Source organism: Sarcophilus harrisii, chromosome 1 (genome assembly GCF_902635505.1).
Source record: "Sarcophilus harrisii chromosome 1, mSarHar1.11, whole genome shotgun sequence".
Lineage (NCBI taxonomy): Eukaryota > Metazoa > Chordata > Mammalia > Dasyuromorphia > Dasyuridae > Sarcophilus > Sarcophilus harrisii.
This window is the reverse complement of record NC_045426.1, coordinates 219,332,133-219,356,330: the sequence shown is the minus strand read 5'-3', so window position 1 is coordinate 219,356,330 and position 24,198 is coordinate 219,332,133. Positions and strand designations below refer to the sequence as shown.

At 34.7% G+C, this 24,198-nt stretch overlaps 1 pseudogene; it reads right to left on the bottom strand.

Annotated features, from left to right (window-relative positions):
- The window catches only part of LOC100921936, a 28,168-nt pseudogene extending 5,587 nt beyond the window's left edge, over positions 1-22,581 (bottom strand).
- Between the last annotated feature and the right edge of the window lie 1,617 nt (positions 22,582-24,198).

The following is a 24,198-nucleotide window of genomic DNA, read 5'->3' as shown; positions in this document are numbered from 1 at the left end:
CCCATCTCCCCTAAGGGCTCTTAGCCTTCCTGAGAAGTCAGGGAGTGGTGACAACCTGTATTGTGATTGAAGCAGAGTGATACCAGGTGGTAAATAGGGCAATAGCAAGTTGTTTATGTGGTCCCACTGCACAGTATATACTTAGCGTGTTCCCAGTGTTTTGGTTACATAAGGATATGAGGGAATAAAAAAGAAAAAGAACTAGGAATAAATGGACTCCATTTTCCCACCATCCTAGGGAGTCCTGCCTCATCACTTCTCTACAAGGATGGTATATTTTAACCACCCCAGTGTGGAGGGTCTAGAAAGCAGGATACAACATTGTATTACAAATTTTTCTCCCTCTCTCCTTCCCTCTCCCCTCTCCATGACAGCAAGCAATCCAATATAGGGTAAATAAGCAATTCTTCTAAAAATATTTCCGTACTCATCAAGGTACACACAGACACACACAAATCAGATCAAAAGGAGAAAAAAAAAACATGAGAAAGGGGAAAAAAAGCAAACCACCACCAACAAAAGGTAAAAATACTATGCTATGATCCACATTCAATCTGTATAGTTCTTTCTCTGGATATAGACGGCACTTTCCATATCAACTCTATTGGAATTGCCTTGAATCACCTCATTGTTGAGAAAGAAAAATCAGGCAATATTTAAAGAAGAAATTAATTCAAGCTATTCATTGGGAGGTCAAATACTAAAACTCAAGCTCAAATAGTTTGGACACATAATAAGAAGAAAGGATGCACTGGAAAAGACCTTGATATTGGAAAAGATTGAAGGAAGAGGGGATTAGAGAGGCAAATTGGGTTGATGGTGTCATGGAAACAAAGAACATGACATTGTACAGATTTGGAGAGATAGTAAGGATAGAAAGGCCTGGCATGCTTTGGTTCATGGGGTTGTGAAGAGTCAGACTTAACAGAATTACTGAACTACAACAAAAGTATGACTTAGAGGGCCAGGTTTAAATATAGTTGAATTGTGGAACAGATAAAATAAAGGTTACTGATAATTTTAATGCTAGAATGGGGATTTTCTACTTGTGAGTTTCACTTCAGAGCTCCTGCAACCCTTGAGGAAGGAAGTCATTCTTTTGGAAGATTAATATGTTTGCAGCATGCAGAAATATTGGTGGACTAATTCAGACAGGAACAATTCAGAGGGGAAGTAGATAGTGATGGACCTGGAATCAGAAATACTCATCTTCCTTATTTCAAATCCCTTCTCAGACACTTACTAGCTGTGTGATTCTGGACAAGTTACTTAACCCTGTTTGACTCCGTGTCCTTATCTGTAAATTGAGCTGGAGAACGAAATGGCAAACCAGTAAATAGATATAAACCTCACCTGGCTAGGAGGGAATGATGCTGGACTTAGCCATTCCATGAAACACAAAGATAGCTCCATGATTTTCTTTCTCCTCTGTAGTCCCCACAGCCACATCTATTATCTAATCTCCATTAATGTTCCCCAGCACAGTCAAGGTTACTCCAAAAAGGCCCAAGGGATGTCCTTGCTGTCCCTATACAACAGCTTCACAGTGCCATTGAACCATCTGTAAAATGAAATTAGCAATTATCTTCAAAACCCAAGCAACATTTCTAGCCACAAATCTCAGACTCTCATCCCCACTCAGAACTTCCTGTACTCCATTAACCCACTTACATTCTGGGGTAAGGCACAGATGTGTACTTGACTTCTTTGTTTTTTTCATAGTAATTGGGAGCTCCAGTGAGGATCAGTGTTTTGGTTTTGTTTCAAGTCCACCAGTCAGAGTGTTATTGCAAAAATAGGAACCAATCTGAAAAGATAGAGGCCAAAATCACATATTCTCCTGATGTGCTTCTCACTACCACTACCACTAGAATTGCTCTAAAAGAAAAAATAATCACTGCTCCTATCTCTTCCCAGATATAAGCACTTTCTTCCTAGTAACTCCAAAGTTTCCTAAAGCACCAGAGCTTTAATAGAACACCTTCTCCCTAAGAAATCCTGCTCTTTTTGACCCTCATCCAGGGGTATGTTGGTAAATATTCAGCAATTACGGGGAGTGATAGAAGAGGTGAGGGAGGATGCATTTTAAAACCTAATAATTAACATTTTCTTCATCACTTTCTTAAGTGATTAAGCCCTGACTTGTAGCATTTTGCTAATTTACCGGGTATAAAAAGATTACCCTGAAAATTTAACAACCAGCTCTTACCAACTAGTTTGAGCTGGACCCTCACCTTTTACAATCATTTCATTATTCACCTGTGTCCCTTTCACTTCAGCTATTTGCTCCCAGCTACTTGATTTTTGAGTGAAGATGACAACCATTCCAGCATATTGGTAGCTGAGGGGCCCCTAGGATAAGCTTTTGAACCCCCATTTGAAAGGCCATTTCCATAGAATAATCTGGAGACAAAAACACCAGCTCATTTACCTCATTCTCTGCTTATTCTGTTCCCACCTTCTTTTCCCTATGATAGCCTTTCCTTTGAGTTTCCTTCTTTCTTTGAACCTTTCCTTACCAAGATAAGCAGTATTCATGTCTATGTCCTCTTTTTGTGTTTTAATAAAGACAGGAACCCCACTAGTGAGGTACAAGAAGAAGCCTCCAGACCAATCAAAGCTCCCCACAGCTCCAAGCGCTGGCCCTTCCTGGGAGAAAAATGCATCAGAATTGGGGGAATGGTGAAGAAAATTGAAGTGTGGAGTGCACAATATCTTTCAAAGAAAATGTATTCTCAGCTTCACCCTCTCTGCCCATCCTATCCCCAAGAATCCAACTCAGCAAAGAAGAACCTAATTTTCCCATTCAGAATAAGGACAGCTTTCCTGAATTTGTACAATTCAGTCTCTCCTGTCACTCTACTCTCACTTCCTGAGGTCCCTTTCCTGCTTTCTTTTTTAGGCAATGCGGTTAAGTGACTTACTCAGTCACATAACTTTTATGTTATGTCCTCTTGACTCCAGAGCCAGTACACTATCTCCTGTACAACCTAGCTGCTCCAGCTGCTTGTCTTCCAAGAGCATGAATGAACTCACCTGAGTATTGTACTGAACCCCTCTTGAGACATCCCATGCTCAAAAAAGCTACTTTTCACTGATTGGGTACCTGTGGGAAAGCAAGAAGGACGAATTCAGAGAGTATGTGTGGATATTCCCAGAGTAAGTGTGTTAAAAGTTCTTAGAATCAGAAAATGAAATCTAGACTTGGAACCAGTGTAAGTGCTTTGTGGTACAAGTGAGGGAAACCCAAAGCTGAGGAAGTGAAATACTAAGAGTTTAGAACTGAGAAGTGGTTGCTTTGGGAAAGAATAGGAATGAGAGAATAAGAATTTTTTAGTGCACCTACTATATGCCAAGCTCTGTTTTTTTTTTTTATACAAATATTTACAGTGCTTTTTACAAAAACTTATTTAAAGCTCATAACAACCTTTCGAAGTGGGTGCCATTATTATCCTAATTTTGCAGCTGAAGAAACTGAGACAAACAAAAGTTAAAAGGGATCCTGACTCCAGACTCAGTATTCTATTCTGGAAGTCAGAAATCTGATGACTGAGAGCTGGTTATGCTGGAGCTTGACTTGGGCACTGGCAATCTCATCTCAGCTTCCATGGCAAAGATGTTCTCTTGCATTTGGTTCTGGATGTTCTTCAGAGCCTCAGAGTTATCCACCTGAAATATGTACTCCTTTCCTGGGTCAGAGGCAATGAGGTTTAGTTCTTTCAGATAAGACTCAGTGTTGAAGACATTCCCCACCTGTCACAACAACAAAATCAGGGTCAGTGTGGGAACAGGTTCTTACTATTTGAAAATCTCTAAGGAAACAGAATTGCAATGCTATCCAGAGAGAAAAACAAGACAGGCAGCATGATACATTGGAAAAAGCAAAAGAGTTCAAATCCCACTTGTGATGCTTAATACCTGTGTGGCTTGGACTTGACACTTGACACTTAACCCATTTGGACCTCGGTTTCCTCATTTGTAAAGTGAGGAGGTTGTATTACATGGCTTTTGAGGTCCCTTCCAGCTCTATTTCGATGATCCTATGAGGTGGAAAGTATTTGTCATTCACAGAGAAAACGTCATAAAGGATGAACTTATTGAATGAAGCAACAAGGGAGGAGAAGCAATAATGAGGATTTTCCTTTCAGTGAAGAAAATAGAGAAAAGCTTTTCTTGTCCCATACTCCACTCACATATTGGATAATTCATTTTCTCTCTCTGCCAGAGGGGTGACGTCTTCATATTCCAATCTATCTCCTAGCTTTTGCCCATCTTTGATGAAAATGAGAATCTTGGTAAGATTCTCCATTAGAGCTCTGAAACAAGTCTTGCCTGTATAAGAAACATAAAGGGAAAGTCTCAAATTTCCACTAAATTTAGTCATGACAGACTCAAGAAGGAAATTCTTGATATAAAGACAAAGCTAATTCATAAGATCATAGCATAGTTAGAAGGAAGCTTAGATTTTCTTTAAGAGTTCTCTTTAAGTTTTTAGCATTTTTTCATTTTACAGATAAAGAAACCAAGGCCCAGACAGGTTAAATGACTTCCCAAGAATTAGAAAATTAATAAGTGTTTGAGGTGGGATTTGAAACTCAACTTCCTAATACTCAGACTGCTGAAGGAGGACACAGAGTTGAATCCTAGAAATGTCTGACTTGTGATTATCAGTGTGGCATAGTAGATAATGGGCTAAACTTGGGGTCAGGAATATTTATTTTCAGTCCTGTCTGTGACACTAGCTATGTGGGCCCATTACTTACATTCTCTAAGCGTCATTTTTTTTCCTCACTTGTAATATTAGCAAATTAGACTCAAAGACCTTTAAGGTCCCCTCCTATTCTAATTGCACAATCCTATGAGATGAAGCAAGATAATATAGTACAGACTTAGATATAATCAGGGGACACCTTCTAGGAGTGGAAAAAGCAGAGATGATGAACTTGACACTATCCTAGCTCCAATATTATTTCTTTCTATCTCTGAGAAAGGCAACAGTCTAATAATGATATTCTAATAATGAAAACATTCTAAATTTTATAGCACATCTTGATTCTGAGAACATTTTAATATTTATTATTTTATCCCAAAAGTCAAGAAGAAATATTGATGACTCTTATTTTAAGGAGGAGAAAAATGAAATTAAATGACTTGACTAAGTTTACCCAGGTAGCCAAACTTAGGTTTTCTGGCTCCTACTTTTTGGTTCTAGCTGCAATATTTCACAGAAATCACTCCCCAGCAAAGTAAAAATTAGCTGACTTTGATGAGGAAATTGCTCCAGTCGTGCAGATATAAAACTGCTTTGGGGGAAGGAACACACCAGATAGCTGAGTATAATTCTAAGAAGCCTCTTAGATCTCTACATTCTATATTATGTAAATCCAGCCTGGACCAAATTCTAGCTTCTCTGAAATCAGTGAAGTTAATATGTTTCTGATACTGTTTGGGAGAGAACTGGAGGAATGTCAGAGACTTCCCACTACTTCTCCAATTCATTCATAAAGCCAGTATTTAAGTGTCTTAGTCCTTGACACTTATAATCCAATAGGAAGATTCTATTGAATTGGAATTTGAAGAGAAAATACAACAGGGCTATCCTTGAGTGGGACTACAGAAGAAGTAAAAGCTTACAATACTTTCAGAATGGCTGAGGCAGTGAAGGTCTGCCCTATCAGTTGGAAAATGGAATTCAGCAAAATTCTTGGGTTAAGACTATTCTTGAATTGATTGAAGATGAAATGGATCTGGTATCTATTAGAGTACTGCATCAGAGAGAATTGGGGAGGGGGGGAGAAAGAAGGATAGGCTGGGATTACTTTGTAGGTAACCATCATTCAGAACCATTCAGAACCACCACTCAGCAACATTAAGCCCTATATGAACTTAATGATTTTTGAAATCCTGCAATTTTCCCCATCCTACAGACATCCTCCCTAGCCTATCCTGAAATTTCTCTGCTCCCAGCACCTCTTTCAATCCCACTTATTTCTAATAACCAAATTCAAGTATCTTACCAAATCATCCCATGGCCTTCACCAGAGTCTTGGTTTCATTGAATAGACCCAATACAGTCCTGATGAAATCCTTCATTCTCTGAAAGTCCTCAGATGAGATGCTATCGGAACCATCAATCTGGAATACAATGTCAATTTTTTTTTTCCTTGGGACACTCTGGAGATAAGGGAGGAAAAATAAAAAGAATTGACCAACATAGAATCATGGCCCTCTTTCTTGAACAAAGTAAATGACCAGACAGACAGCACACCAAAATATTGCTCTCTAAAGAACACTTTATCTTTCATTATGTAAGCTGAACATAAATGTCACTTCTTCCAGAAGTTCCCCCTATAGAATTCCCATAAAAGTAATTTCTCCCCATCTCTTGTGAATTTTCATAGTTCTTATTACCTTTCATATACATTATATCACATTTAATTATATTCTTTTATCTACCTCCCAGGACCCCTCCCCCCACCAATTTCTTTCTTTTTTTTTTTTTTTGGTCTCCCTTTTGTCAATGTTTTCACACACTAAATCACTACAGAATCAGAATTCATTTCAATCACTTCTACATCAAAATCCATCTCCCTTTATCAGAATAGTCAATCAGCCTGTCAAGAACCATATATTAAGTTGCACAAATTGTGCTAACTCTTGAAAGTACCCCCCCCAAAAAAAGGCATCAATTCTTCCTTTCTAGGAGCTTACTTTTAAATGGTAGATCATTTTCTCCTAATATACAGGTCTACTCTGTTGGGTTACAAGGAGGAAACTGGATAGCAGGGAAAAGGATTGGACTTGGAAAAGGATTTGAAACTCCCAACTGGGAAATTGGCAGGATAGCACTTTCTTGTCTTAAAGAGCTGCCCAGAATACCAAGAAGTTTTGAGTTACCCATGGTCACAGTGACAGAAGCAAGATTTGAACCCAGACCATATTATCAATGAGCAGTAGTCTGATGAAATCCATGTATCCTTTCTTAGAATAATGTGTTTAAATGCATAAGACAAAATATATAGAATTAAAATGGAATATAATTACACTGAAATGTAGCTATCATATGTATGTGTATTTAAAAATACATGGACCCTAGATTAAGAACCCTTGCAATATATCATGCTACTCCTACAATCAATTTATGAAGAATTATTGAAGAATAATTATGAAGCATAAGCCAATGCCCTGTTTCATCCATCCTTGGGAAGGAAGTCCTCTAATCCTGGCTCAAACAAAATTAGCAAAAGAACTCTCTCAACCTGGCCTGAAGCATTCATTTTCTGTTCCCATTGGTTGCCATTCAATATTAATTTCCCCCCTGGGAAAGAAGTTTAGTGCTCTTTTTTTGGTTGGGGGTTTGCTACTGAATTATGGATGGGGTAATGAGATTGTTCTAAGTGCTGTATTAATAGTTGAATACCCCTAAGGGCAATAGTCCAGGACCTTCTGGACCTCTTGCAGTCTGGAATTCAGAAAGAAGCAGAGACCATTCAGGTAGAAAATCTCTCCACAGAGTTGGTGCGCTGTGGAGCCATAAGCCTGTGGAGCAAAAAGGTACTAATTAGAAGGAGGGGGTTCCAGATTGCTGAGATCCTTCTCCTTGATCTAGCTCACTCTGACTTAGGATCAAAGGACCCAGAATCATAGATTTAGGTCTGGAAGAAACCAGAAGCCATCCCTTCCTGTTCCCTCATTTGCTAGAGATGACATGTTAAGTGACTCACTTCAACTCTGAAGGTAGGCTTTCCACTTTCTGAAGGTAAGTACTCAGATTTTCCTGACTCCAAATCCATCACTCTATCTATCTACAATATTAACTGTGTAATTTCAGTTTACATGTTTTGGTAATCCAGCAATTTTACCATGAGTTCAGAAGGACTGGTGGCCATGCTTAAGGTAAAGCCTAAAGACAAATTCACTGCATCCGAAGAAAATAGAGAGAAAGACAATTATTTGTATGTGCCTGGATCAGGGACTTGGAAACAGAGGACTAGAATCCAGATAGAAAGCAGTTACTCGAAGGACAGGTTGACGTCTTCCTGTGCCATAGTTAGTCATAAAGTTATCCTGTGTGATTAATGGATCCCTTCTCCAGGTGCACTCCAACCACAAGCCTGGTAAATGCAGACAGATATTTCTGAAAAGCTTCATACAGATTCCTACATATTGATTCCTATGTTCATCGTTCCCTGTTTTACAGAGTGTATCTTGGATGTTTTTAAGGAGTAGAAAAAACTTGGAGTCAGAGGACCTGACTTCAAAGCTCATTTTTTTATGCTTATGTGACTTTCAGGCAAGTCCCTGACCTTCATTAGACCTCATTTTCCTTATTGTAAAAATGAGGAAAATGGGTTAGATGGCCTCTGAGGTCCTTTTGGGGTCAGAGCCAGAGTCTACTAAAAACTACATACCCAGATAAGGAAAGTGGAGCAACAAAACTTCTCATCTATTTCTCTTTATTTGTTCTGCAAAAACAAAACAAAACAAACAAAAAACCCCAGCAACAACAGCTTTTTGGAGGAATATGTACAGGTTTGTAGAAATGAATTATCACATTTTGGTAATTCATTCAATATCTTTTCATTCTTATTATATCTGTTATTGTGATCTGTGATATTACTATTGTAATTGTTTTGGGATGCTATAAATCATACTCATTTAAGATAGTGAACTTAATAAAAGTTGTGTGTGTTCTGATTGTTCCTCCAACCAGCCTTGAGGTCAATTCTTTGTCTATGATTTCAACCCAGTATAGCATAGAAGATTGAGAAAAGCTATGATGTTTATCTAAAGCATGGAATAATGGTATAAAGTCTTGTGGTCCAAGGGAAATAACTTTGCAAACCAGAAGAAATTCATTTCACATAAAATAGAGAAAACTGGATAATTTGTCATCCTACAAAAGATCTCCAAAGAACAGTTGGGGTTCTCTAATAACCTATTACCCATAGGGAAATTAAATTCCCTGGTGAATAGGATCCCACAAAAGCCCAGGGTTTGAGAACAAGCTAGCAAAAATGCTTTTAATTCCTTTTAATTCCTTTTCTCAGTTTTCTCATAAGAGCAGAGGAAGAAGGCAGAAGGGTATGTGCAAATTATGTAGCAAGATATGATGAGAGTGGGGAAAGATTCCATTTCACAGAGTACACTAGGCTGAATTGATTAAGGTGGTTACGTAAAAGTGGTTGCTTCAGAAGTAGGAAACACTGGAAAGAGGAAGAAGAAAAGAGGAAGAAGCAATATGAGATGTGTAGAACAGTTTCCACCTTATGTCACCAGCTTAGAAGTGAAAAGTTCTTTCTAAGGGCAGCATCAGGATCTTAAATATATGTTAATGATAAGAGTGGTGATCTCATGACTTCCAGGCTATTGGATGCCCTGTTGTTTTCAGGATCTATCCATCCTGGAAAAAGATTTTTTATTTTAGTTCCAAGTTCTGGCCCCATTGAGAAGGCAAGAAATAGAATAGCCATGATACATGTGAATTTATGCAAAACATAATTTTGTACTATGTTCTGAAGGAGAAAAAGCAAGGAAAATAAAGAAAGGTAAAAAATGTTTCAATCAACACTCTAAAATCATCAGTTCTCTGTCTAGAAGTGGAAATCATTTTATATTATGAGTCCTTTGGAATTGTGGTAAATCATTGTATTATTAAAGTTATTAAGTTTTTCACAGTCAATTATCTTTAAAATATTTCTGCTACTGTACAGATTATTTTCTTATTTTATTTTGTATCATAAATCACATAAATCTTCTCAGCTTTTTCTGAAACTTATTTTCATTATTTCTTTTAACTCAATAGCATTTTTTCACATTCATATACTTGTTCAACCATTCCCCAACTGATGAATATGCCCTTAGTTTTCAACTCTGCCACCACAAAAAGAGATGTTATATTTTTGTTACATATGGAGCCTTTTTATTTAATCTTTTTGGAGAATAGACATATTATCAGTATTGCTGGATCAAAGAGTAGGCACAGTTTAATAGCCTTTTGGACATAGTTCCAAATTGCTTTCCAGAATGACTAGACTAGTCCATAGCATATTTTTATGGGTCACACATCAGATTGACAAGAGATAAGACCAAAGTTTTCTCTCCTTACAACACTACCTTTATAGAAAAGGTGGATCCTGAAAACTAATTCATACCATTAGGGTATACCCAACAGTGTGAATGCCCTGAGCATCTGGATGCCATCAGCAAGTCATGAACAAGGAGATGAAGAGGAAAAAAAGTCAGAATCTTTGATCTGATAGTCCTTTTTAAAGTCTCTGTAAAGAATCTCCTACTCACCGCTTGGTTGGCTGACCAAAACCAGTTCAGAATGTTAATCATACTCCAGGATCAATCCAAGTCACTTCCAGTATATGTCATCAGACTCTCCCAGAAGCAGGTTTCTCCATATGGAAAGCTACCTTTAGAGGTATTCCATAACATCATTACAGTAATAACATAACTCATTTCTAGGTAAATGTCATTTCCTAAGAAATTCTTAATTTCTTGATCTCTTGATAAAGGAAATGAAATACTAGCCACTTCACTTATTTCTAACTGCCTTACTGTCTGTATTTAAATACTGATTAGAACTTTGAGTTTACATACAGAAGAAAAATTTAAATTATCTCAAACAAGAGTTAGAAATGAGCAAGATTCTGCTTTTTAAAAATTTTTTTGAAGAGAGAGACTGAAAAAGGGCATGTATGGAGTAAAGAGTTCCAAATATCAAGTAATCCCAGGATGGAATTTAGGTCTGTATCAGCCCAGAGCTCAGAAGAAGATTATGTAGGTTATAATTATGAAAAACTTTACTTGCTGGACACTAACTAGTATATATTTTGGCAGCACTGGACAGTTGAGATTCTGTGTCTGTCTCCTCTGTTAATTCTAACATAAGAAGCATCTTCTTAATCAAATAGTTACATCATTAGACCAAAATAATGATACCACCCACAGGCATGGGAAGGTATGGACTAGTCCATGGCATATTTGCATGTAGAGATATAGAAATCTTCAATAAAGGACATGACATCTTACACCAATTTAACTCCCAGCTCTATATTCTCAATCCAATTCTTAATTGAAAGTCTACCTCTCCCTCTTTTCCACAACAGTTTTAAAAAAGTGCCAGTGAATAATCTGAGTACTTATTTTTAACTATCAATATAGTCTTTAAATTGAAACATTTGAGAAATACAACAGGAGAAGTACCTGAAATTGAAAGAATTTCCTCATTTCTAATTTCTTTCAACATTCAGAAGGCCCAAAGAAAAAGTTTCTCTCCATTTCTTGAGCATTCTGGGCCCTGTTCCCTATTCTTACTCCAGTTGTATTTCTTAATTGTTTCAATTTGAAGACTCAATGCTCATTTAGGTAAGATAGGTGGAAGTTGCTCAGGGGTGGATTTAACATCAATTTAGGCAAAAACCTCATCAATCGTTAGATTAATCATTCTACCAAATTGAGTAGAGTAACCATCTAGGGAGGTAGTAATTTTTCTTCTGTGGAAGGAAACTGATCTTGTAGTGGATAGAAGATGGGCTTGAAGTCAGAAAGAACTGAGTTTAAATTGAATCTTTGATACTTATTAGTTATGGGACCTTGAGCAAGTCACTTAATTTCTGTCTGCTTCAGTTTATTCAACTGTTGCAAAAGTGATAATAATGATACCTATTAGTATACTATATAATATTATTAAAATAAATTATCTTTATCATACAATATTTTATTAGTATCTTAATCATATTGATATATTAGTATCATAACATATCATTTAATATAATTCATGTCATATGCATAATATAATAAAGTACTAAAATAAAATATTATATTATTACATTATAATTATATCTTATCATAATAATATCGTTGTTAATATTAATAATAACACCTATGGAGAAAGAAATGGCAAATCCTTCCAGTATCTTTGCCAGGAAAACCCCAAATGGAGTCACAAACATTATAGAAAAGACTAAACAATAGCAGTTATTTAGTAAGGTTGTTATGAGGATCAAATGAGATGCATAAAATGCTTATCACAAAGGAATGGTAAGCACAAAATAAATGCTTATTCTCTTTTCCTCATTAAGCTAGGTAATCATTTTCTGAGGGTGTTGTTTAAAAGATTCTTGGCAAGGAATAAGGGAACTTTAAAAAGAGCTGAAATTATGAATTTTCTTACTCAGACACAACCACCATAAACCTTACTCAATGCAATCAACCCTATCTCCATTTTTGCTTAAATGTGAAGGCCAGAAAATAGAGACTTTGAGTGTTGGTCCAAGGCTGATGCTGGTGAGATAACTAAGAAGTACTGGGGAGCAAGGAGTAATAAGAAAAGTGTGCTTTCAAATAGCTTCCATTTAAATTAATTCTTACTAATTAGGTACTAAATTTTCATTTCTATATCTTATTTAATTTTGACTTTGATTTCTTTCTTGCTGAAGTATTGCAAGTGGCATCAGCAACTTTAAAATTTGACATCCTTTAAATTAGATGTTTTGGGGCAGTTACCTTAGAATTCTGATTCTGAGGTCCCTTTCAGTTGAGATTCTGTGATTCTGAACTAGTATCCCAATTAACTTTGACATTTTTCATTTGAAGTTTGAATAAGCTTTGAAGTTGAGAATACACATAATAAGGTTTGGTCAAAAGTATATAACCATACTACAGATGGTTATATAAAGTTGCATGATAAGGAAGAGTAAGATTTGGAAAGTGATTCTGTGTGGGAGGACAATTGTAGGTGGGTTATAGGATATCTGGATTCTATAAGTACAAGATCACTTAAAATAAGTTGATTAATGGAAGAAAAATAATTATTTCTCAAAAAGGTCAGGTGGAGTCCTAAATTCTGTGGTCGATCAGCTTCTCATTTCATTTTCACAATATCCCAATTAAGAAATAAAGATTCTTCATTATTACATAAATATATGGGGCAACTAAGGGGAAGAGACTTGGGTCACACAGTGAACAAATAGATTAGAAATAAAATCCACAATGGTTTTTTTTCTTGCATGTGCATGAAGACCTATAAAAGAAATATATCTTTGCCTACAGTAAGAAGATATTTGAAGGCAGAATAGAATAGGGAGTTTTCAATTTTTTTTCTCCAGGACCTAAAATTGAAGTTTATACAACAATCCACACTATGTTCCTGCTTATTCATAAATAAGAACAATCTAATTCTGACTAATTATCTAATTGATTCAAATTATTAAAGATAAAATTTTTAATTGACTAAAATTTGGTTCCATGGCAAATGAATTTTTTTCATGCTCCTTACTAACCTTGCCCCCCACAAAAATTTAAATTCTAGAGAAAGAGCAACTAAAGTTGAATTTATGAGAAGACTAAAACATAATACAAAGTACAAAACCTAATGAAATAACATTAAAAAGTTCACTTAGCACTTCCACTCAGAATTCCCACCCTCAGATACATTTGATATATTAGGAACAATTAGTATAAGCAACTTCATAGTTTTAAGATTAAGGGTACAGCTCTAAGTACTATCCAGGCCCCACCTTGGAAGTGAGTTAGTCTGAATCTTTCCTTTCCAAAAGGAGTGTCCAGCTCCATGAAGGAAATGAAGAACAACTTGAGAAAACTACCCAAAAAAAGTCTGGCAGTGCAGGGTTCTGTACAGAGCTACTGGCTAGAGAGGAATCCCTCTCCAACCCATAGGGAAAGGGGACTGGAAATGTGGATACATCAAGGAGAATGTGTCCCAAAAAGCAATGATTCTGAGAAAAAGAACAAATTGAAATGCAAAAATGTTGAAGCAGAAAAAAATTTGCAAAAGAGTACAAAAGACAACAATGTTAATAGAATACATAAATGCTACAACCCCAAATCACTAATCTTGAAGATAGGTTGAAGCAATATAAGGATTATATTGAAGCAATATAAGGATTATCATGATGTACATAATAAATTTTAAAACCTCAATACAATACTGAAGGAAATAATCTAGAAAAACTGTCCAAACCTTTTAAATAGAGACAAAAAAGCATCACTTGAGAAGGACTCTATATCACTATCTTAAAACAAAACATCAAACATTTTAAACATTAAGGTATACAGAAATTAAATTCTATAAATTCAGTAACAAAAAAACAAATTTTACAATTAGCAAAGTCAAAGGCTTTGTAATAAAAAGGAATATCAACTAGTATAATTCAATATTATTTCACAAAAGAAACTGGAATACTAAGTTAAAAAAAAAAGGAAAAGAATCTCAAATGGCAATTCAAAATAGTATATCTACAAAGCTGAGCCTAATCAACATATTCTTGTCCACAATCTCAGATGCACAACCCTGAGATTATTTAATTTTTAAACGCTGAAATAACTGAATACACAAGGATTAATAAAAATAATTATAAAGAAAAGACTGATCAATTCAATTCATAGAGTAAAAAAAAAAGAAAAGGAGAGATTATAGAGAGGCAAAAAAGATGAAAGCATTCAAGATTTAAGGAGAAGAATCATAAGGAAAGGGGGAAAGATAAATATTCCCTTGACACCAAATAAATGAATTAATATCTTGATATTTCTTGGATAACCCAGTGAGATATAATATGAATACAGGGAGGGAATGTAAGATCTAATGGGTATGCATTAGTAGTGAAGAAGAAGTAATTCCTCTAGTTTTTTTACAAAAATGTAAGGCATAGAAGAACCACATGGGAGCAATACAAGGAAGGGGCTACATTGGGGCTTATAAATGGAGGAAAGGGGGAAAAGAAAGAGTGCCACCAAAAAATCCCATGGAATCAGAGATATGATGATACAACCTTAATATTAAAGTCATATATCCTTTTAGAATGCATTTTAGAATATGGTAAAAAGTGTTAAGGTAAGCCTAATTTTTGCCAGGCTGTTTTTCAAGTTTTATCAAATAGATAATTCTTCCCTACGCAATCATGTTTTCTGATTTATTGAATTTTGATTATTGAGTTCCATTATTTCTAAATCTCTCATTTTCAGTTTGTTCTTTTTATTTTCTATTTTTTTTTAAATAAGCACTAGACAGTTTTGAAGATTGATGTTTTAAAATATAGTTTGAGGCCTAGAAGTGCTATTTCACTTTTGTTCCTATTTTTGAAATTTTCCTTTGATATTCTAGATCTCTTACTTTCTCAGATAAGTTCTATTATTACTTTATGAAATTTTAAAATTTAAAGATAATTTGATTAAAATATCATTACTATGCTTCACCCCTCCTTGATTTAGGAATTAGAACCAGATTTTTCTCATAAAGAAAACATGATTTCTTTCTCAATTTTTAAGGAAAAAGTTTGTTAATTTTGGGAATAATTTGCATAGTATTAGTCATAATTGTTCATTAAAGATTTATTCAAAGTTTCTTACGAAACCATCAGGTCATTTTTTTTCCCATTAGTAATTTCATTGTAACTAATATTATTTCTTTTTCTGAGACTGAATAATTCAAGATTTCTACTTGGTCTTCTGTTAGTTTGAACATTTTGTATTTTTGAAGGTATTCTATTTCTTTTGTGTTTTCAATTTTGATAGCATATGCAGGTTCTGAAAATTATTTTTTTTGCTTTGTTTTAATCTTGTGTTTGCTATTTTTCATTTGAATTTCTGCCCTCTTTTTAATCAGATTAATTAAAAGTTTTTCAATTTTATTAGTTTTTCAAAGAAATTGCTTTTAGTTTTGTCATTTATATAGTGTTTTTTTCCTTCCAGTTTATTGGTTTCTTCTCTAATTTTTAATACATTTATGCTTATATTGGATGTTTATTTTTTCAGTTTTTTAATTTTACAAATGAATATTTTGTTCATTAATTCTCTTCTTTTTTATTGTTTTTATATTTTTATATCATTAGTTTATGTTTTGGGGACATAGCTTTCCTCTTGAGGACCTTAACCTGAGCTTTACTACATCCTTGAAATTTAGGTATCCTATTTCATCATTATTTTCTTTCATATAATTGCCTTATTGTTTTTATGATTTGTTCCCCATTTCATTATTATTTAGATTTCATTAGTAAACATCTATTTGGGTCTATATTTTTATTTATTCTTCCTGAACTGATTACAATTTTTATTGTATTATGGTCTATAAATTATAGACTTATTTTTCCTTTGCAATATGTCTGTGCCATGATACATGATTAGTTTTTTTTTCAAATTACTGAGAAGCATGTATATTCTTTAGCTGATACCATTTAGAAGATGGCTTTTGTGCTAGAATGCTTTTAGCTCTAATTTCTCCAGAAATTTGTTCAATTCTATATTTCCTTTTTTATTTTCTCATTGTTAGATTTATCGAAAACTGGAAAATCTCTTACCACTATTGTTTTAGTATCTTGTAATTCAGTTCATTTTTTTCTTTATGGATTTTGATCTTAAGACATTTGTAACATGTAAGTTAAATACTAAAAAAATTGATATTTATGATTCCTTTCAGTACAGTATAGTTTCTTTGTTTATATATTTTAAATGCTTGTTTTTTGCTTTACTTGACAGTATAATTGCAATTCTTGGTTTCAAAGTCACCTGATGCATAGTAAATTTTGCTCCATTTCTTCATTTTTATTCTAATATGTCTTTGATTTTTAAGTGTGTTTCTTGTAAACAACAGATTGTGGGATTCTATTTTTCTAACCATTCTATCACTTTTTTTTATTGTTTAATACATTCATTTAAAATTATGAGTTAAGTTTATTATTTTCTTTCATTTAATTATAACATATTTTTCCAAGTTAGGATTTCCCCCTCTTTTTCAGTAAATACAATATTTTGTCTCCTATTATTCTATCTTAATTTATTTCAAGGCATCCTATTCCCACCAGTTCTCTTCCCTTTATTTTCAGACACCTTACCTGTTATTTGTTACACCTTTCCCTTTGTTTGGAGTTTTCATTTACTGTTTAATTCCTTTTCCTTTATTATTTTTGTATTGTTTTCTGATTCTTCCCTCTTTTTTCTCTTTATTAAATAATCAAGTAAAAGACTTCCCTTCAATTTATTTCATTTGTTAATTTTTAAATTTCATTTTCTGTACCTTTTCTAAAAAGTATTTCCCTCATTCTCTTCCCTTCCTGTCTATTCTGGACTTTTATTCTTGGATTCATGGCCTTTCCATTTAATCTCTTTTTTCTTTAGTCTCTGTGGTCCTTATTAAAATAGAGTTTCCAAGTTATCTATTTTGAGTTCCCTCTTCAAAACAGTTTCTATGTCATTGCCTATTTTTGTCTCCCTCTATAATATTTCATTGGATGATCTCATCAACTCTCATGGATTTAATTGTTATCTCTATACTGATGATTCTCATCTGACCGCCAGTCTCACATTTCTAGTTGCCTTTTAGACCTCTCAAACCGGATATCTAGTAGACATCTAAAACTCATTATATTTAAAACAGAAATAATTATCTTTCCTCTTAAACCTTCCCCCCTCCCAACTTTCTTATTACTATAGAAGGCAAGAGCATCCTCTCAATCCTTCAGATTTACAACTAAGGATTTATCCTGGAATCCTCACTATCTCTCATCCCTCATATCCAAGTTGTTGCCAAGCACTTTTGAGTTCTTCTGTGTAGATTGCAAATAACAGAAGGAATTACAAAACCTGACTTATTAGAGAATAGAGACAGTACCATTTAGCCTGGGCTATTTTGGGGGCCATATTTGGGACTTATAGCTAAGACTGACACACCTACAAGAGGTGTGCATATGAGGGTTGCAGGAGTATCACTGAGTGGGACATGACAGAAATGCTAAGACTACCTAGCCAGTGAGCAGGCTGACATAAGACATTCCAAGGGTTATGGATAATGAGGTTTATGCATCTCTTTAGATTGTGCTCCTTGGAGGAGGCTATAAATTTCCCTATTTGCAACTCAAATATGGATGGTATGTACAATGTACTTTAATTATTTAGGATAATTTGCCTATGACTAAAAGTTATACTTAAATTAATATTCAGAAGCTATTCATTCAAGGTTAGGTTTGTTAAGTGATATTTTCTATTCCATGACCAAAGATTTGAGAGGAGTATGTCCAAATAAACATTTAAGAAAGAACTTAAAAATAACAAGGGGATGGATGCAGGGGTGTTCTGGAACAAACTTAAACGGGTTTTAGAAACTACTGTTAAATTTTCACTGTGAGTATCTATACTTCAAAAATTGGCAAATGCTAAAATTCAGAAATTAATTTACTCTTTTATTGATTTTTAGACTTTTAAAAGTGATGGATAAAATGTAAATATTGTAGATTAATTTAAGAGGGTGTACATTTTTTTTGGAAGAACCAGTTGTTAAATACTCACCAAGACATTTGGAGTGGATGTTTCATTTTTCATATTGCTAATTTGTATATTTTAACAAGCCACCATGTTAGAATGTAAGTTTATTTTAATCTTTTATTTTTTGCAGACATATGTAAGTGAATTTCAACATTCACTTAAATTTTTAAAAAATTTCAATTGTATTTTAGTTTTTCATATACATGTAAAGATAATTTTCAACATTCTTTTTAGACTTTGTGTTCCAAATTTTTCTCCTCCCTTCTCTTACTTCCTACATATATCCATATTTGCTGTGTTGTAGAAGAAAAATATACTAAAAGAAAAAAAATAAGAAAGAAAAAAAACAACAAAAGTGATGAAAATATTATGCTTTCATCAACATTCAATCTCCATAGTTCTCTCTCTAGTGAATGGCATTTTCCATACCAAGTCTATTATTGGTACTGCCTTGAAACACCAAATTGTTGAGAAGAGCCAAGTCTATCATAGTTGATCCTTACATAATCTTGTTACTGTGTACACAATTCTCTTGATTCTTCTCAGATTGTAAGCAACTTAAGGACAGAAACTGGTTTTGCTTTTTCTTTGTATCCCAGTACTGGGATTGTGCCAGGCAGATAGTAAGTACTTAATAAATGCTAGTTGATTGACTAATTAATAGGTAAGAAATGCAGCATGAACTCTCTGAAAGTAATACAGGAACCTCACTTTTTGAATTCAGTATCCATTAACAGAAATTCTTTGTAATTAGCTCTTTGGGACATTATCCCCAAGACATCTGAAATTTTTCTCTTTGAATATTTTAGTTTCTAAACTTTAAATTGTTCAGAGACTAAAAGGAATCCCCAGAAACCAACAGAAGATTTAAATTTGCTCATAGCTTTAATAGTTAGTTCTTTGAAGTTTTCTTCTGTCTTGGAACAATTTTGAAAGAAATGGATATGTGAGTTTGGACTTTACATTAAATTCTTTCTCATTCTTAACCTTTAATATTAATGCATGTTTTTTCCTGGGGTTATCAAATTTTGTCCGTTGCTAAGCTAACATCATCTCACAGAGTGGCAATGACTGGAATACTGAAACATCGGCGTAATTCTTCTACTTACCGTCATAGCAACAGCATTTGTTGGGTACGTTCTTCCTTGAGGCCAAATATCATTCTGAGGTGCTACTGTAATTACGAACCTATTATCCGCTATTCCCTACATTGGCACAACTCTGGCAGAATGAATTTGAGGGGGCTTTGCAGTAGATAAGGCAACTCTCACACGGTTCTTTGCCTTTCACTTCATTCTACCATTTATCATCATAGCATTAGCTATTGTTCACCTACTCTTCCTACATGAAACAGGCTCTAATAATCCCTCCGGTATCAATCCAGACTCAGATAAAATCCCATTTCACCCTTACTATACTATTAAAGACGCCTTAGGCTTCATATTTCTTCTCCTTGTACTCCTACTCTTAGCTCTTTTTTCACCAGATTTACTAGGTGATCCAGATAACTTTTCACCTGCCAACCCATTAAATACACCTCCACACATCAAACCAGAATGATATTTTCTATTTGCATACGCCATTCTACGTTCTATTCCTAATAAACTAGGAGGCGTTCTCGCTTTACTAGCATCTATCCTAATTCTCCAAATCATCCCACTACTACACACAGCCAACCAACGAAGCATAATATTTCGCCCAGTCTCCCAAACCCTATTCTGAATTCTCACCGCTAACCTAGTAACACTCACCTGAATTGGTGGTCAGCCAGTAGAAAAGCCGTTCATTATCATTGGCCAATTAGCCTCTATGCTCTACTTCCTACTAATTCTTGTCCTTATACCTCTTGCGGGGCTATTCGAAAACTATATACTAAAACCTAAATGAAGAGTCCAAGTAATTTAACTAAAATACTGGCCTTGTAAGTCAGCTATGTAGGTAAACCCCTTCCTAGGACCAATCAGGAAGAAGGCATTATGCCCCGCCATCAACGCCCAAAGCTGATATTCTACTTAAACTACTTCCTGCACAAAAATATTTTTATTTTTTTATTGCAAAATTTAATTTGTATACTATCCCAGTATTAAATTTTTTTGTAAAATTTTTATAAATTTTTAATTTAAGTCAAAAATATATATCTATATATAAGTACATATATTAATGTATTATGATATATTTATGTATATAGAGCATACATTTATATTCCTCTATCATATAATTAATATACATAATAATCATATATTACTAAATACATTAATATAATATATTGCTAATAATTAATACATTCATATCTTTAACTAATATAAATCATAATAGTACATAATACATAATATGTATATATTACATAAGACATATAATGTTGGCGTACATAGACATTAACTCCATGGACCGAGATCAGCAAAGCTATTTCCTCTAGCAGATCACCGTCATTATGGGTACCTTTATCCTCCACTCACGAGAGATCAGCAACCCGCCATCTGAAGATACAACATCCTTCAGAGCAAGCCCATAACTTGTGGATGAACCTTCTTTCCTACGACTGGCTATTGGTTGCTACTTCAGGCCCATTCGTTCCTATTTCAGCTCAACCATGCTTTTCGTAGAGGCATTTGTGATGGTAACAATGCTGTTTGGCCTCATATCGCGGCATCTCCAGTGATCGCTACGGCATTAGGTAGTTTTTAATTTGGGGGTGGTTTATCAGCAGGGCGGGAGCCTGGGGGACGCCATTAAAAGTGCAGACTTACATAACAAGGCCAACGACATTTTAAACGGACATCAACTGAGGACTCTTTTCGGACACGCGTTTATTTCCATCATGGTGTAAATATATGAATGATGATTAAACATTAGATTAATTAAAAGCAAGATAGATATATATTGTTTAGATATTAAGATATATATTAGATATCAATTAATTTACACATATAATCAATGATCGATAGACATATTATTATATTAATAAACCTTACTAGACATGAGTTTATATTCCTCCCCCCCCCCGCAATATTTCACTTTCGACTAGACAATATAACTAGGAACGTGTTTATACGAGTGGGCGTATGTGTGTGTGTATGTGTGTGTGTATGTGTATGTGTGTGTATGTGTGTATATATGTGTGTGTTGTGTGTGTGTGTATGTGTGTGTGTGTATGTGTGTGTGTATGTGTGTGTGTGTATGTGTGTGCGTGCGTGTTTAAAATAATAACAAATATAAACAACACCTATAAAAGTTTCTTACCACTAAACCCCCCTACCCCCCTTACTAAATTTTATCGCTTCCGTCAAACCCCCAAACTGGATGATAGGCCTTTAGTATGGTAATTGAATACCTCAGAGAAATAGGTTTTAAAATACATGTAAGTAACAACTAGGCCTAACTAAGACCAATATACCACTACTTACTGTTAAACTTCTACTGCTATAGAACATTACAATAAACACCCTAATATTCCATTAATCAAACACACAACCGCTTTCCAACCCAAACTTAAAATTTTTATGGAAAAAAAACAAAAATAAATTAAAATAAATTTAATACTGACATAGTATACAAACTTAACATTTTCAAAATTTTTGATAAATTTTGAAATTCATAATATACTGTTTGTGTAGCTTAATGCAAAGCAAAGCACTGAAAATGCTTAGATGGACTTTAATCAGTTCCACAAGCACAGAGGTTTGGTCCTGGCCTTACTGTTAATTTTTATTAGACCTACACATGCAAGTTTCTGCAACCCAGTGAGTATGTCCTTTTAACTTCATTAGAGTATAAAGGAGCTGGTATCAGGCATACTTAAACAAGCAGCCCATGACACCTTGTTCAACCACACCCCCACGGGTTACAGCAGTGACTAACATTGAGCTATAAACAAAAGTTTGACTAAATCATAATAAACAAGGGTTGGTAAATCTCGTGCCAGCCACCGGGGTCATACGATTAACCCGAATTAACAGAAAAACGGTGTAAAGGGTGTTTAAGCATATAACCAAACAAATAAAGTTAAAACTCAACTATGCTGTAATACGCCCTAGTTGATATTAAAATACGCAACTTACGTGACTTTACCAATGCTGAAGACACTAAAGCTAAGGTACAAACTGGGATTAGAGACCCCACTATGCTTAGCCGTAAACCTAGGTAATTAAACAACAAAATTACTCCAGAGACTACTAGCAACTCTTAAAACTCAAAGGACTTGGCGGTGCCCTAGACCCTCCTAGAGGAGCCTGTTCTATAATCGATAAACCCCGATACACCTCACCCCTTCTCGCTCAACAGTCTATATACCGCCATCGTCAGCTCACCCCAATAGGGCCCCAAAGTGAGCAAAATCATCAAACCATAAAAACGTTAGGTCAAGGTGTAGCATATGAAGGGGGAAGCAATGGGCTACATTTTCTACATTAGAACATAACGGATTGTCTACTGAAATAAAGACATGAAGGAGGATTTAGTAGTAAATTAAGAATAGAGAGCTTAATTGAAATAGGCAACAGGGTGCGTACACACCACTCGTCACCCTCCTCGATATAGTAACCTTTAATACCTAATTAGAATACGACAAAAAGAGGAGAAAAGTCGTAACATGGTAAGTGTACTGGAAAGTGCACTTGGACAATCAAAATGTAGCTTAATTAAAGCATTTAGCTTACACCTAAAAGATTTCAGCTAATCCTGACCATTTTGAGCTAGATCTAGTCCTAGAAACAATATATTAAACTATTTTTTGCATCAACAAAACATTTATTAGGCCCTAGTATAGGTGATAGAACAGACAAACACCTAGGCACAATAGAGAGAGTACCGTGAGGAAACGTTGAAAGATTCCATCCTGTAAGCAATAAAAAGCAAAGACTTCACCTTCTACCTTTTGCATAATGATTTAGCCAGTCAAACCCGACAAAACGAATTAAAGCCCGTCTTCCCTAAATTAAGTGAGCTATTGTAGAACAGTTGACAGAACGAACTCATCTGTGTAGCAAAACAGTGAGATGATTTTACAATAGAGGGGAAAAGCCTATTGAACTTAATGATAGCTGGTTGTCCAAAACATGAATTTAAGTTCAACTTTAAATTTAACCTAAGTACCTATAAACATTATTTAAATTTAAATTTAAAGTTACTCAAAAGAGGGACAACTCTTTTGATAAGTAGACAAACTTTTCTAGAGGATAATGAAACTAACACAAAACATCGTAGGCCTAAGAGCAGCCATCAATTAAGAAAGCGTTAAAGCTCAAACTTATCTAATACTTAATACCTATAATTAACCAAAATCCCTAATCTTATATTGGACAATTCTATATTTATTTAGAAGGTATAATGCTAATATGAGTAACCTGAATATATTCTCCTTGCACAAGCATAAATACAGATCGGAACAACCGCTTACACTTAACCAAACAAATAATTATAACTACATACTAGTACCTTACTATATATTTTGTTAACCCAACCCAGGTGTGCATGTAAAGGAAAGATTAAAAGGAATAAAAGGAACTCGGCAAACATGAACCCCCTGTTTTACCAAAACATCACCTCTAGCATTTACCAGTATTAGAGGCACTGCCTGCCCGGTGAGTTATGACTTTAACGGCTGGTTCCTGACCTGCAAAGGTAGCATAATCACTTGTCTCTTAATTGGAGACTAGTATGAATGGCACCACGAGGGTTCAACTGTCTCTTATTCCTAATCAGTGAAATTGACCTTCCCGTGCAGAGGCGGGAATAATTATACAAGACGAGAAGACCCTGTGGAGCTTAAGTCGTATAACTCAACAAATACCAATATTTAACCTATCGGAACAACCTGTATAATCCTTGAGTTATAGTCTTTGGTTGGGGTGACCTCGGAGCATAAAATAACCTCCGAATGAATATAACCCAGATTAACAAATCTAAGTGTAATAT